General features: G+C 42.1%; 1 long non-coding RNA gene across 1 annotated transcript; it reads left to right on the top strand.

The window, feature by feature from the left end:
• The first annotated feature begins 1626 nt into the window (after nucleotides 1-1626).
• On the top strand, nucleotides 1627-8981 carry LOC114814635. The gene is made up of 3 exons (XR_003762400.2): nucleotides 1627-2043; nucleotides 5701-5798; nucleotides 8868-8981. It is a non-coding gene; the product is annotated as an uncharacterized LOC114814635 (long non-coding RNA).
• Nucleotides 8982-12429: the final 3448 nt, after the last annotated feature.

The raw sequence follows: 12429 nt of genomic DNA, 5'->3' as shown, positions 1-12429 counted from the left end.
CCGAGGTCACATAGGCAAGTGGCGGAGTTGGGATTACAATCCAGGTCCTCTGGCTCCCGGGCCTGTGCTCCTTCCACTAAGCCATGCTGTCCACTTAGATCAGTGCACTAAACTAGGTGCTCGGGCAATAGAGAAGAAAGAAGTGACGCAATCCCTACCCACAATGTTACACTCAAATAGGGGAGATAGACATAAAAATGTTTACAGTTAGAGTGGTCAAATAAAAATTGCATAGGTATATTTAACATTACTATGATTCACCTCACCACTGAGGTGGTGAGAAGCAGCAAATCTTATTGGATAGAACACAGGCCTAGGAGTTAGAAGGACTTGGGTTCTAATCCCATCTCCGGCACCTGTCTGCTGTGTAACCTTGGGCACATCACTTTATTTCTCTGGGCCTCGGTTCCCTCACCTGTAAAATGGGAATTAAGAGTATGAGCCCGATGTGGGACAGGGACTGTGTCCAACCTGATTAACTTGTATCCACCCCAGTTCTTAGAGCATAGTAAGTGCTTAACAAGTATCACTGAAATTAAATGACTGAGTGATTGGGGTGCTTCCTTTCAGTCCCCTTGCTCTGGGTCATTGGTGGGGCTTCTTCTCCCCAATTCCCAAGATCCTCTCCTTTTCCCAGTCCTTCCCAGTGATTGGCTGCATTTCAAACAGAGCCTCCAGCTAAATATTTGGGGAGGGAAGGAAGACCTCAGTTCTAGCAACTTTTTAGGCTTATTCCCACCCACCTCCCCCAACTCTAGCTTGGGACCCCGAATTTCTCTCAGGAATCAGTCTTCGCATTCATCAAGAATCTTAGATATAGCAAGCTGGTTTGGGGAGATTATTCATCTGACGAGATCATTTTACTAGTTTAGTATCCAGAATCAGAATGCATAGTCTTGTTAATTTAAGTCTACTGATTTCTCTCTTGAACTGTAAGCTCCTTGAGGGCAGAGACTTCCACTGTGTTTTGTATATCTTAAGTACCTCTTAAAGTGCTTTACTCAGAGGAGTTCAATAGTGGTAAAGCAGTGTGGCCTAGTGGAAAGAGCACAGGAATCTTGGCTCTGCCACTTGCCTGTCTTGTGATGTCGGGCAAATCACTTAATTTCCCTGTGCCTTGCTTTCCTTATCTATAAAATGAGAATTAAATGCCTGTTCTCCCTCCTCCTTAGACTGTGAGCCCCATGTGGGACAGGGACTGTGTCTGATCTGATTACATTGCACCTCCCCAGTGTTTAAACATATAGGAGACACTTAAGAGAAGCAGCATGACTTAGTGGAAAGAGCACGGGCTTGGGAGTCAGAGGTCCTGGGTTCTAATCCCAACTCTGCCACTTTCTGCTGTGTGACCTTGGGCAAGTCACTTAACTTCTCTGTGCCTCAGTTACCTCATCTGTAAAAATAGGGATTAAAAAATGTGAGCCCCACATGGGACAATCTGATTACCCTGTATCTACCCCAGCGCTTAGAACAGTACTCAGTACAAGAGTCCTCTCAATAATACCATTAGTATTATTATTATTATTAAGAGGCACCACAATTATTGTCAATATTAATGTCATGCTGATAAATACTGTTAAGTTGATCATTCTAGTTATGAATTTCTTTTCTGTTTTTCAATAGCATTCTCAGCTCCTTTTGTTAAATTTTTTGAGTTCAGATGAAAACATTCTTGCTTATAATGGAAAGGAAGAAGAACCAAAAGAACTCAGATCCCTTAACTTTTATCCAGTGTTCTATATAATGCCTCACTGCCTCAAGATAATCCTCTCATCGGAATTCCAAGTTACAGTGGTTTGTACTTACTCATACTTACTCACATTCAAACTGACATCACAGTTCTGACTCCAACAAAGAAATTCCAGAAGCATGGAATTAATACACTAAATTACACCTAAAATGCGATGGTTCGAGGACATCTCTCTGTACAGAGTTCATGCCAGATGGTCAACTTCACAATCCGCCTGAAGAACTTCTAAAACCGTTTTTTAACACGTGGACGTCCTGCAGCCTAAACTGACAACGGAAAGTGCTCTTCACACAGTAAGCACTCAATAAATACAATTAAATATGATTGAAGGAATGAATAACTGATCCCCAGACACCAGAAGGTTGCAGTCCCCTAGACTAGTAGCTCGTGTGGGCAGGGAATGTGTCTGTTATATTGTTATATTGTACTCTCCCAAGTTCTTAGTACAATGCTCTGCACACAGTAAGTGCTCAGTAAATATGATTGACTGACTGCAGGGTGTCTACCATGTCCCACATGGAGCGCACAGTCAATCCCTATTTTACAGATGAGGCAACTGAGGCACAGGAAAGTTAAGTGACTTGCCCAAGGTCACATAGAAGACAACTGGAAGATCTGGGATTAGAACCCAGGTCCCAGGCCCATGCTCTACCAGGCTGCTAGGACTGATGGTGAACCCTTCCCCTGGAGGTCTTCCCCTCCAGCTCCCTCTTGGGAATAGAACAGCAACCCCATCAGTGTGAGACCTTCTCGACTCTCAAAATGTTGGGAATGTTGAGAAGCAGCATGGCCTAGAGGATAGAGCATAGGCCTGGGAATCAGAAGGACCTGAGTTCTAATCACAGCTCTGCCACTTGTTTGCTGTGTGACCTCTGGAAAGTCATTTCGGTTACCTCAGTTACCTCATCTGCAAAATGGGGATTTAAGACTGTGAGCTCCATGTGGGACATAAATTGCATCCAACCTCATTGGTTATCACAGCACTTAATACAGTGCCTAGCCAATAGTAAATGCTGAACAAGTACAGTAGAAAAAGGCCACGGTGACTTTGGTAACTGCTATGCTCAGTTGCAAAGTCTCTTGCTCTGCCATGATGCACTACTGTCCTTGTATTCAATCGCATTAATTGAGCGCTTACTCTTTTCAGAGCACTGTACTAAGCGCTTGGAATGTACAATTTGGCAACAGATAGAGACAATCCCTGCCCAACAACAGGCTCACATTTCATTGTTGTCCTTATCTCCTACCCATTTTTTTAAAAAATAGTAATTATTAAGCCCTTACTATGGTTCAAACACTCTTCTAAGCACTGGAGCAAACACAAGATAATTAGGTAGGACCCAGTACATGGGGCTCAAAGTGTAAGTAGGAGGGAGAAAAGGTATTTTTAATTCTCCCGAGATTATAAGCTCGTTGTGGGAAGGGAACACGTCTACCAACTCTGTTGTATTGAATTCTCCCAAGCACTGGGCACAGTGAGCATTCAATAAATACCATTGCTTAATTGATTTAATCCCTATTTAAAAATGATGAAAATGAGGTACAGAGACGTAAAGTGACCTGTGCTCAATAAATACGATTGACTCCGGCTGGAAGACCTGGACTGCACAAGAGCACCACATCTGGCTTCTTGAGTGGTTCCACCAGATTCACTGATGGGCCATACACAATATCAAATGGCAGGACAAGAAAGCAAACAACCAAGTTCTGGGTCAAGCTCTGGAGAAGCAGCATGGCCTAGTGGTTAGAGCATGGGCCTGGGAGTCAGAAGGTCCCGGGTTCTAATCCCAGCTCTTCCACTTGTCTGCTGTGTGACCGGGGGCTAGTCACTTCACTTCTCTGTGCATCAGTTACCTCATCTGTAAAATGGGGATTATGACTGTGAGTCCCATGTGGGACATGGACTGGATCCAACTAGATTACCTTGTATCTTGCCCAGCGCTAAAAAAAAAAAACACCCCAAAACATAATGTCAGTCTCCTAGTAAGAAAACTTTGTTCACTCTGGGACAGCTTCCCTAGGTGGGATTCCTGAATTGAATGAATCTCAAACAACTGCTGTATGGAGAGGTGAAATTGAGAAGTAAAAAAAAAAAGAGGGCAGAGGAAATGTTTGTTAGTGTCCATCTCCCTCTCCAGTCTGTAAACTTGGAGCAGGGAACATGTCCACCAAAACTGTTATATTGCACTTTTCAAACAGTACAGTGCTCTGCACACAATAAGCACTCAGTAAATATGATTGATTGAAGGACATGGTAAAGCAAAGTGTCAGACAATGCTGCATCCCAGCTGAAAACTTGGAATTAATTGATGGGGAAAGGCCAGCATGGAATAGTGCTCTCAAAAAAGAAGCTTTGTTGGGAATGAAGGAAAAGGAAGCAAAAGGGAAAACGGTTTCAGGCACACATTAAACACGATAACACAACAAGCCTTTTTGAGGACACATTGTGTCAGAGACAGTGGGCCCTACAAGTTGTCTGTTTAGTAATATAGTCACTTATTAATTTCACCATCACTGTGTCTTTTCAAATAAGGACAATTATATATTCAAATATAGTATAGTATTCAGTAAAATATATATAGTAAGTGTAGTTGCCCTTCATATGGGTCCTTCTATGGGTTATTCTTCACAATATATGGGTCTCACATCCAAGACCCAAATAATCTGATCTATTACAAAATGAAGGCATAGAATTTTCTTCCCTGGAGATCTTTAAGAAAACAGTGAGCAACGAAATCTGAATTAAGGCTCAGGAATGCCTATGCGACCTTTTGGGATCCCTCCTATCCTTAGAATTCTAACTGGACAATAGTTTAACTGTTTAGTGAAATCCCATATTTGAACTGGACAGTAGGTTAACTGTTAGGCGAGATCTCATATTTTAACCAGACAATAGTTTAGCTGTTTAGAGAGCGTCCATATTTCCCATGAAGAATATGATTATTAATATAATTTAAGATCCTGTCCAAAGAGGAGAAGGAGAAAAAAATCAACTTTTAATGAATACCGATTAAGTTTTGGTCATATAAATGAAAAAAAGTATGGTTGGCTTCATAACCATGATCAAATCCCAATAGATAATGGACATGGCTAAAATCCTTCCTTTCCTCCCCATCCAAATCCTTATCCTATCTAGCCTTGATTACTGCATCAGCCACCTCGCTGACCTTTTAGCCTCCTGTCTCTCCCCACTCCAGTCCTTGCTTCACTCTGCTGCCTGGATTATTTTTATAAAAACCAGTCAGTCCATATCTCCCCACTCCTCAAGAACCTCCAGTTGCCCATCTGTGAGCTCCATGTGGGACATAAATTGCATCCAACCTCAAAATGGTCTCTTACCATTGGCTTTAATAATAATAATCATTGCATTTGTTAAGAGCTTACTATGTGCCAGGTGCTCTACTAAGAGCTGGGGTGGATACAACAAATTGGGTTGGACACAGTCCCTGTTCCAGGTGGGTCTCAGTCTCAATCCCCCATTTAACAGATGAGGTAACTGAGGCACAGAGAAGTAAAGTGACCCACCCAAGTTCACATGCCTTTGGGAGGTTGTCAGGCTCTCCTGTTAGCTGAGAGTCTGGGGACACAGTCCCTGTAGTCCCTGCATTAATCAGACCCTGCTCACTACCAACTTGCTTTGCCCCACAGAACTTGGTTCCTTTAGCATTCATTCATTCATTTGTATTTATTGAGCACTTACTATGTGCATAGCACTGTACTAAGTGCTTGGAATATACATTCAGCAACAGTTAGAGACAATCCCTGCCCAACAATGGGCATGCTGGGATATGTAAGTGGAGCCCCAGAGGGTCACATGATGTTAAGCAGCTGAGTTAAGTTCCCATGAATTGCTCCTCCTTTAGACATTCAATTAGGCATTCAATTACGAATGGAAGTGATTCACATAGATTAAAAGAAGGGAGTGCTGATGTGCTATACTGATCCCTCAGGTTCCAATATCCCTTTTCCTGGAATTTCTGCTTCAGGAAGGCCTATGGAAAGAACTCAGGACTTCCAGTCAGAAGATTCCCAACCCCACAGAACCTAAGTATGTATCTTTAAATTATATATTATAAATTATTTATTCATTTCAATATCTGTCTCCTGTCCCCCACCCAGATTCTAAGGTTGTTATGGGTAGGGAATGTGTCTGCAATTTCTGTTGTATTGCACTCTCCCAAGTGTTTAGTACAATGCTTTGTACCTAGTAAGTGCTCAATAAACATGATTGATCCAAATGGATACTGAGCTAAGGTTAATTATTTCTCTCTTTTTTAGTAGTAGACTTGAGGTGGAAAGGGGTAATGAAGGCAGAAAATGATTGTTAAATTGTAAAGGAGTGGGGAAGCTGCTAGGAAAAACTGGAAGAGTGAACCATTGTGATAGTGGGAAGTGGGGGTAAGGTCCTTGCCCACCTTGAAATTTTGCCGGAATGTTGCATTTTCAACCAATCAGTAGTATTTATTGAGTGCTTAACTGTATGTAAAACACTGTACTAAGTGCTTGGGAGAGTACAACAGAGTTCATTCAGTCATATTTATTGAGTGTTTACTGTGTGCAAAGGGACTGTACTAATTGCTTGGAAAGTACAATTCAGCAACAAAAGTTGTAAGTTCCCTGCTTATGGTCTAGAGTTAGACTGAAACTCGGGATTTTTCTAGGGTTAGAGCTTTGAGCATATGGAATAAGGATGACTTTTAGGGAGTGTGATTTAGAGGAGCAGCTCAGAGCAAAAGAAAATCCCTTTAATCTTGATTTGGTTTACGTTAGGCTTGCCAAGTCTTGGGGTGAGGTAAAACCATATGTAGATATATATAAATATATACATAGTATAGTGTATACAAATATGCATATTTGTACATCATATTAGAGGAGGAAATCACAGGTGGTGACTCTTATCTACGACTGCAGGTATTGCTGAAATGACTAATGCAGAATACACACTCAGCCCAAAGCAATGTTTTATATGGGCTACGAGGTAACTTTTAAAATCTCATAAAATGGTTAGTCTCTCATGCTGCACACTAATCATTCAATCATTGGTATTTATTGAGTGCTTACTGTGTGCAGAGCATGGAACTAAGTGCTTGGGAGAGGACAGTACAGTAAAGAAGCTAGTCATGATCCTTTCCCACAAGGACCTTACAGTCCTTAGGGAGAGAGAAATTAGAATAAATTACAGGTAGAGGAAATAATAGAATATAAGGAGCTACATAAGTGCCACTGGGCTGGGGTGAGTATCAAAGTGCTTAAAGAGCTTAGAACAGTGCTTGGTACATAGTAAGTGCTTAAAAAATACCATAATTATTTTAAAGAGCTGACAGCCAAATGCACAGTTAACAGAGGGGGAAGGGAAGTAAGGGAAATGAGGGCTTAGTCACCGAAGGCTTCTTGGAGGATATGTGATTTTAGGAGGGTTTTTAAGGTGAGGAAAGTGGTGGATGGTTGGATGTGAAGGGGGAGGGAGTTCCGGGCCTGAGGGAGGACTTGGGCCAGGGGTCAGTGGTGGGATAGACAAGATTGAGGAGAGGAGCATGGGCTTTGGAGTCAGGGCTCATGAGTTCAAATCCCAGCTCTGCCACTTGTCAGCTGTGTGACTGTGGGCAAGTCACTTAACTTCTCTGTGCCTCAGTTCCCTCATCTGTAAAATGGGGATGAAGACTGTGAGCCCCACGTGGGACAACCTGATTCCCCTGTGTTTACCCCAGCGCTTAGAACAGTGCTCTGCACATAGTAAGCGCTTAACAAATACCAACATTATTATTATTATTATTATTATTGGGTTGTAGTAGAAAATCAGCAGGGTAAGGGAAGAGTGAGAGCGCTGATTGAGTGCCTTTAAAATCAACAGTAAGGAATTTCTTTTTAACGCAGAGATGGATGGGTAACCATTAGAGGACTGAATTGTTTTTCTGGAAAATGATCCAGGCCACCGAGTAAAGTATGGACTGGAGAGGGGAGAGATGATAGGCAGGGAGGTCAGCGAGGAGACTGATGCAGTAATCAGGGCAGGAAATGAAAAGTGCTTGCATTGGAGTAATAGCAGTTTGGATTATTATTTTAAATTAATAATTGTATTTATTAAGCCCTCTGTGCAAAGCACAGTACTAAGCAATGGGTAAGAACAATATAACATCCGACACATTCTCTGCCCACAGCAAGCTCACAGTCTAGATGGGGAAGTAGACATTTATATAAATGGAGAGATAAATTACAGATATATGTGCTGTAGGGAAGGGAGCGAGGATGAATGAAGGAGCAAGTATGAGTGGCACAATAGGGAGTGGGAGAAGAGAGGAAGGCTCAATCAGGGAAGGCTTCCTGGAGTTGTGCTGTCAAAACTTTCAAGTGGAGGTGAAAGAAGAGGAAGGGGCAGATTATAGAGATGTTACAAAGGTAGAACCAACAGGATTTCTTGACACATTGAATGTGCGGGTTGAATGAGAGAGATGAGTTGAGGATAATGCTAAGGTCACGGGCTTGTGAAACAGGGAGGATGCTGTCTACAATGATGACAGAGTCACAGGAATGACAGGGTTTGGGTGAGGAGATGAGGAGTTCTGTTTTGGACATGTTAAGTTTAAAACGTTGGAGGAATGTCCAAGTAGAGAGTCATGGAGATGGGAGGCGATGCAAGACTACAGAGATATTGAGAGATCAGGGTTGCAGAGGTAGATTTAGGAATCACTTCACCAGCATCTCTTTGCCCTCGTTGGGATTTAGGGGAAAACCAGCATTAATGGGAAAATCTCAATTAGTGGAATCCCGCAACTATGGTCAGTGGAATCACAGAATTGATGTTGGAAAAATTGACATTTTCTGGATCCAGGGAAGGGAGCGAAGGAATGGAGATTGATGGGTGGCAGCCTTAGATTGATTTGTCTCCAGCCCCACTGGGAGGTCGATTCTGCCACTGATATTTGAAGATCTGCCTGAAGGCAGAGGAGAACTCCACAACAGCCTGAGAAGTTGGGCAGAAAGGTGGACGAACAGTGATAGAGAGATTTTTGTCTGATGGGGATCTTGCTCCCGATACGTATTGCCTGTTTAACCTCTTTCATTGTGGCAAGTCTAAAGGACCAGTCTTCTTAAGGAGGATAATGATTTTATCTTCCAGACAAACTGGAAAGGAGAATAAACAACACATTCCTGTTCTACTAAAGTACGTCACCCTGCTGATTTTCATATGTAAAAGTTTACCCAAGAAAATCTGGAACCACTAAACACTTCTTTGGTACCTTATAACTATAATATTTGATAATTAAATATTATAGTTCATCCATGTAAATATTTAATACTGTTTACTTGGGTTCTAATCCCAGCTCTGCCACATGTCTGATGTATGACCTTGAGCAGATCACTTAACTTCTCTGTGCCTCAGTTACCTCATTTGTAAAATGGGGATAAAGAGTGGGAGCTCCAGGTGGGACAGGGACTGTGTCCATCCTAATTACCTTCGAATCTATCCCAGTACATAGAACAGTGCTTGGCACATAGTAAGTGCTTAACAAATACCATAAATATTATTTTATTATTATTATTATGCCTGTCTGAAGGAAGAGGAGCAAGAAGAAGGACCTTCCAAATGATAAAAAAAATCCTTTGACCGTAAGCATATTTGTCATAAGGAAGGTCACTGGCACTTGATTTAAAGGCTCTCTGTCTAGTTTTGAAATAATTTGGAAGTGGAATTGACTGCATACTAACCTAGTTGCTTGAGCACTTGTAAGCTAATTTGCCTGTCAAGTTCTGTAATTTCTGATGACATCAATTGACTCCCCACAGCCACTGAAAATTTTAGAGAAGGTGAACTTTTGGGAGAATAAAGCCTAATCTTGCCTGGCTCTTATCTTTCCTGATCTTTTTTTTCTAATGGCATTTGTTAAGCCCTTTTCAATGTGCCAAGCACTGTATTAAGCACTGGTTTAATTACAAGGTAATCAGGTCCCACAAGGGGTTCACAGTCTTAACCTCCATTTTGCAAGTGAGGTAAGTGAGGCACTTAGAAGTGAAGTAGCTTGCCCAAGGTCACATAACAGACAAGTAGCAGAGCCAAGAGTAGAAACCAGGTCCTTCTGAATCCCAGGCCCATGCTCTAGCCACTAGGCCATGCTGATTCTCTGTGATTGATTTTTGTCTACTGTAAATACACAGTGTTTTATGATTGTTGCTGTGTACGAGTAGGGAATGTCAGTGGGAAGCCTGCAGTGAATCCAAGATCGTCTTGGATCCGTTGACTTTAGGATGTGACAAATAATCTAAGTGCTTCAGACTGAATGTGAATTTAAGGAATGCTGGCACTTAGAACCTAAACAGTGGTTTAACTTTCCGGTTCTGTAGCTGAATTTGTGTTGCTTCCTGGAAGCTTCAAATTCCCTTTTTTTCCCTTGGGATAGTTAACGAAGGACAAATTAAAAGATACAGTGAACATGATTCGCCTACTGTCTAGTGGTTTAATGGATTCAGAAGACAACTTCTTAAACCTGAAAGTAGACCACATTTAAAAGGCAAATTTACATGGGTTTACTTATTCAATTTGAACATATTGGTGGGAAGAAAAGAACTTTTTTTTAGGGCATTTGTTAAGTGCATTCAAGCTAATCAGGTTGTCCATAGTCCTTGTCCGACAGAGGCATCACAATCTTAATCCCCCATTTTACAAATGAGGTAAGAAAGGCACAGAGAAGTTAAGTGACCTGCCCATGTCACACAATAGACAAGTGGAAGAGCCAGGATTAGAACTCATGTCCTTCTGACTCCCAGACCTGTGCCCTATCCATTAAGCCACTCTACTTCTCACTTGTTCCTCAAATTCACTCCCAGGACTTTTGCTTCCAGTGTCTGTGAGGGCCTTTTGATCCAGTCTGGATAAACTCAAAGATCAAAATTTCATAACCTGTGCAGGTGCTGGGCCTTGTGCAGTATGAGGTTTCTTCCTCAGAGGTCTGGATAGTCTCTTCAGGAAGGGAAGACCCTCAGGCTACATGTCTTTTTAGGCTTGTTTTTCTCCCTGTCTGATTCTACTCATTATTATTCTTCAGAAGTATAAAATCAGGTTGAACAACAAAACAAAACCCTCTTAAAGGAAAGTCGATCTCGGCAAACTGCATCCTTAGAATTCCACATTGATTCTGCTCAGTTGGAGAAGCAGCATTGTGTAGTGGAAAGAGCATGGACTTAGGAATCAGAAGACCTGAGTTTTAATCCTGCCTCTGCCACTTGTCTACTGTGTGACCGTGGGCAAGTCTCTTCACTTCTCTGTGCCTCAGTTGCCTCACCTGTAAAATGGGGCTTAAGACTGTGAGCCCCATGTGGGACAGACTGTGTCCAACCTGATTATCTTTGTCTACCCCAGTGCTTAGCACAATGCCTGGAACATGGTAAATGCCTATCAAATACCAATAAAAAACAAAAGATAAAACAAAACGCAGACATATACATTTCACCCAATCCTTGTTAAGGTGGTGGAAGAATCCCTTTATTTCAGAAAGCACTGTGTCCAGCACCTGTAGGATAATTCCATTTATAATGATTTTCCTTAATAATATAATTATCATTACCTTGCTCTCTCCTACCTCACCATGCTACTCTCCTACTATATCGCAGCCCACACACTTCACTCCTCTAATGCCATCCTACTCGCTGTACCTTGATCTTATCTATCTCGCCGCCGAGCTCTCACAAACATCCTGCCTCTGACCTGGAATGCCCTCCCTCCTCATATCCAACAGACAACTTCTGTCCCCCACTTCAAAACATTATTGAAGGCACATCACTTCCAACAGGCTTTCCCTGACTAAGCCCTCATTTCTTTTTCTCCTACGTCCTTCTGAGTCACCCTGACTTGCTCCCTTTATTTACGGACCCACTCAGCTCCATAGCACTTATGTACATATCCCTAATTTATTTATTTATATTAATGTCTGACTCCCCCTCTAGATTGTAAGCTCACAATGGGCAGAAAATGCCTCTGTTATATTGTGTTGTACTCTCCCAAGTGCTTAGTACAGTCCTTTGCACACATTAAGCACTCAATAAATATGATTGATTAATTGACTGAAAATAGGAGAAGCAAGTGTTTAATCAGGGAAGGCCTCTTGGAGGAGATATAATAATAATGGTATTTTTTAAGTGCTTACTATGTGGCAAGCACTGTTCTAAGCACTGAGGTAGATACCAATTAAGCAGGTAGGACACAGTACCTCTCCCATACGGGGCTCACCAGTCTAAATAGGAAGGAGAACAGGTATTGAGGCCCCATTTTGCAGGTGAGGTAACCTAGGCACAGAGAAGTTAAATGCCTTGCCCAAGATCACACAGCCAACAAGTGGCCGAGTTGGGATTAGAAGCCAGGTCCTCTGACTTCCAGACCTGAGGTCTTTTCACTAGGCCAAGCTTCTCCTCATTTGCTTCAGGCTTGTAAACTAGTTCAGTTTTGTGAATCTGGGTAGAATCAGCTTGTTTTATCTCATATGAGTCTCTGTGAGGGACATGGACTGTGTTTAATTCTCACCTGTGCATTTTCTTAGTACAGTTCTCCACACACAGTGGGGATTTAATAAACCCTATTACTACTATGGATGCCATAACCTATCAGTCAATCGGTGGTATATAGTAAGCACTTACTGTGTGCAGAACAGTGTACTGAGCACTTGGGACAGCACAGTACAACGAAGTTG

Source organism: Ornithorhynchus anatinus, chromosome 10 (assembly GCF_004115215.2).
Source record: "Ornithorhynchus anatinus isolate Pmale09 chromosome 10, mOrnAna1.pri.v4, whole genome shotgun sequence".
Taxonomy (NCBI): domain Eukaryota; kingdom Metazoa; phylum Chordata; class Mammalia; order Monotremata; family Ornithorhynchidae; genus Ornithorhynchus; species Ornithorhynchus anatinus.
The sequence above is the reverse complement of the archived record's forward strand: the minus strand, read 5'-3'. Positions and strand labels throughout refer to the sequence as shown.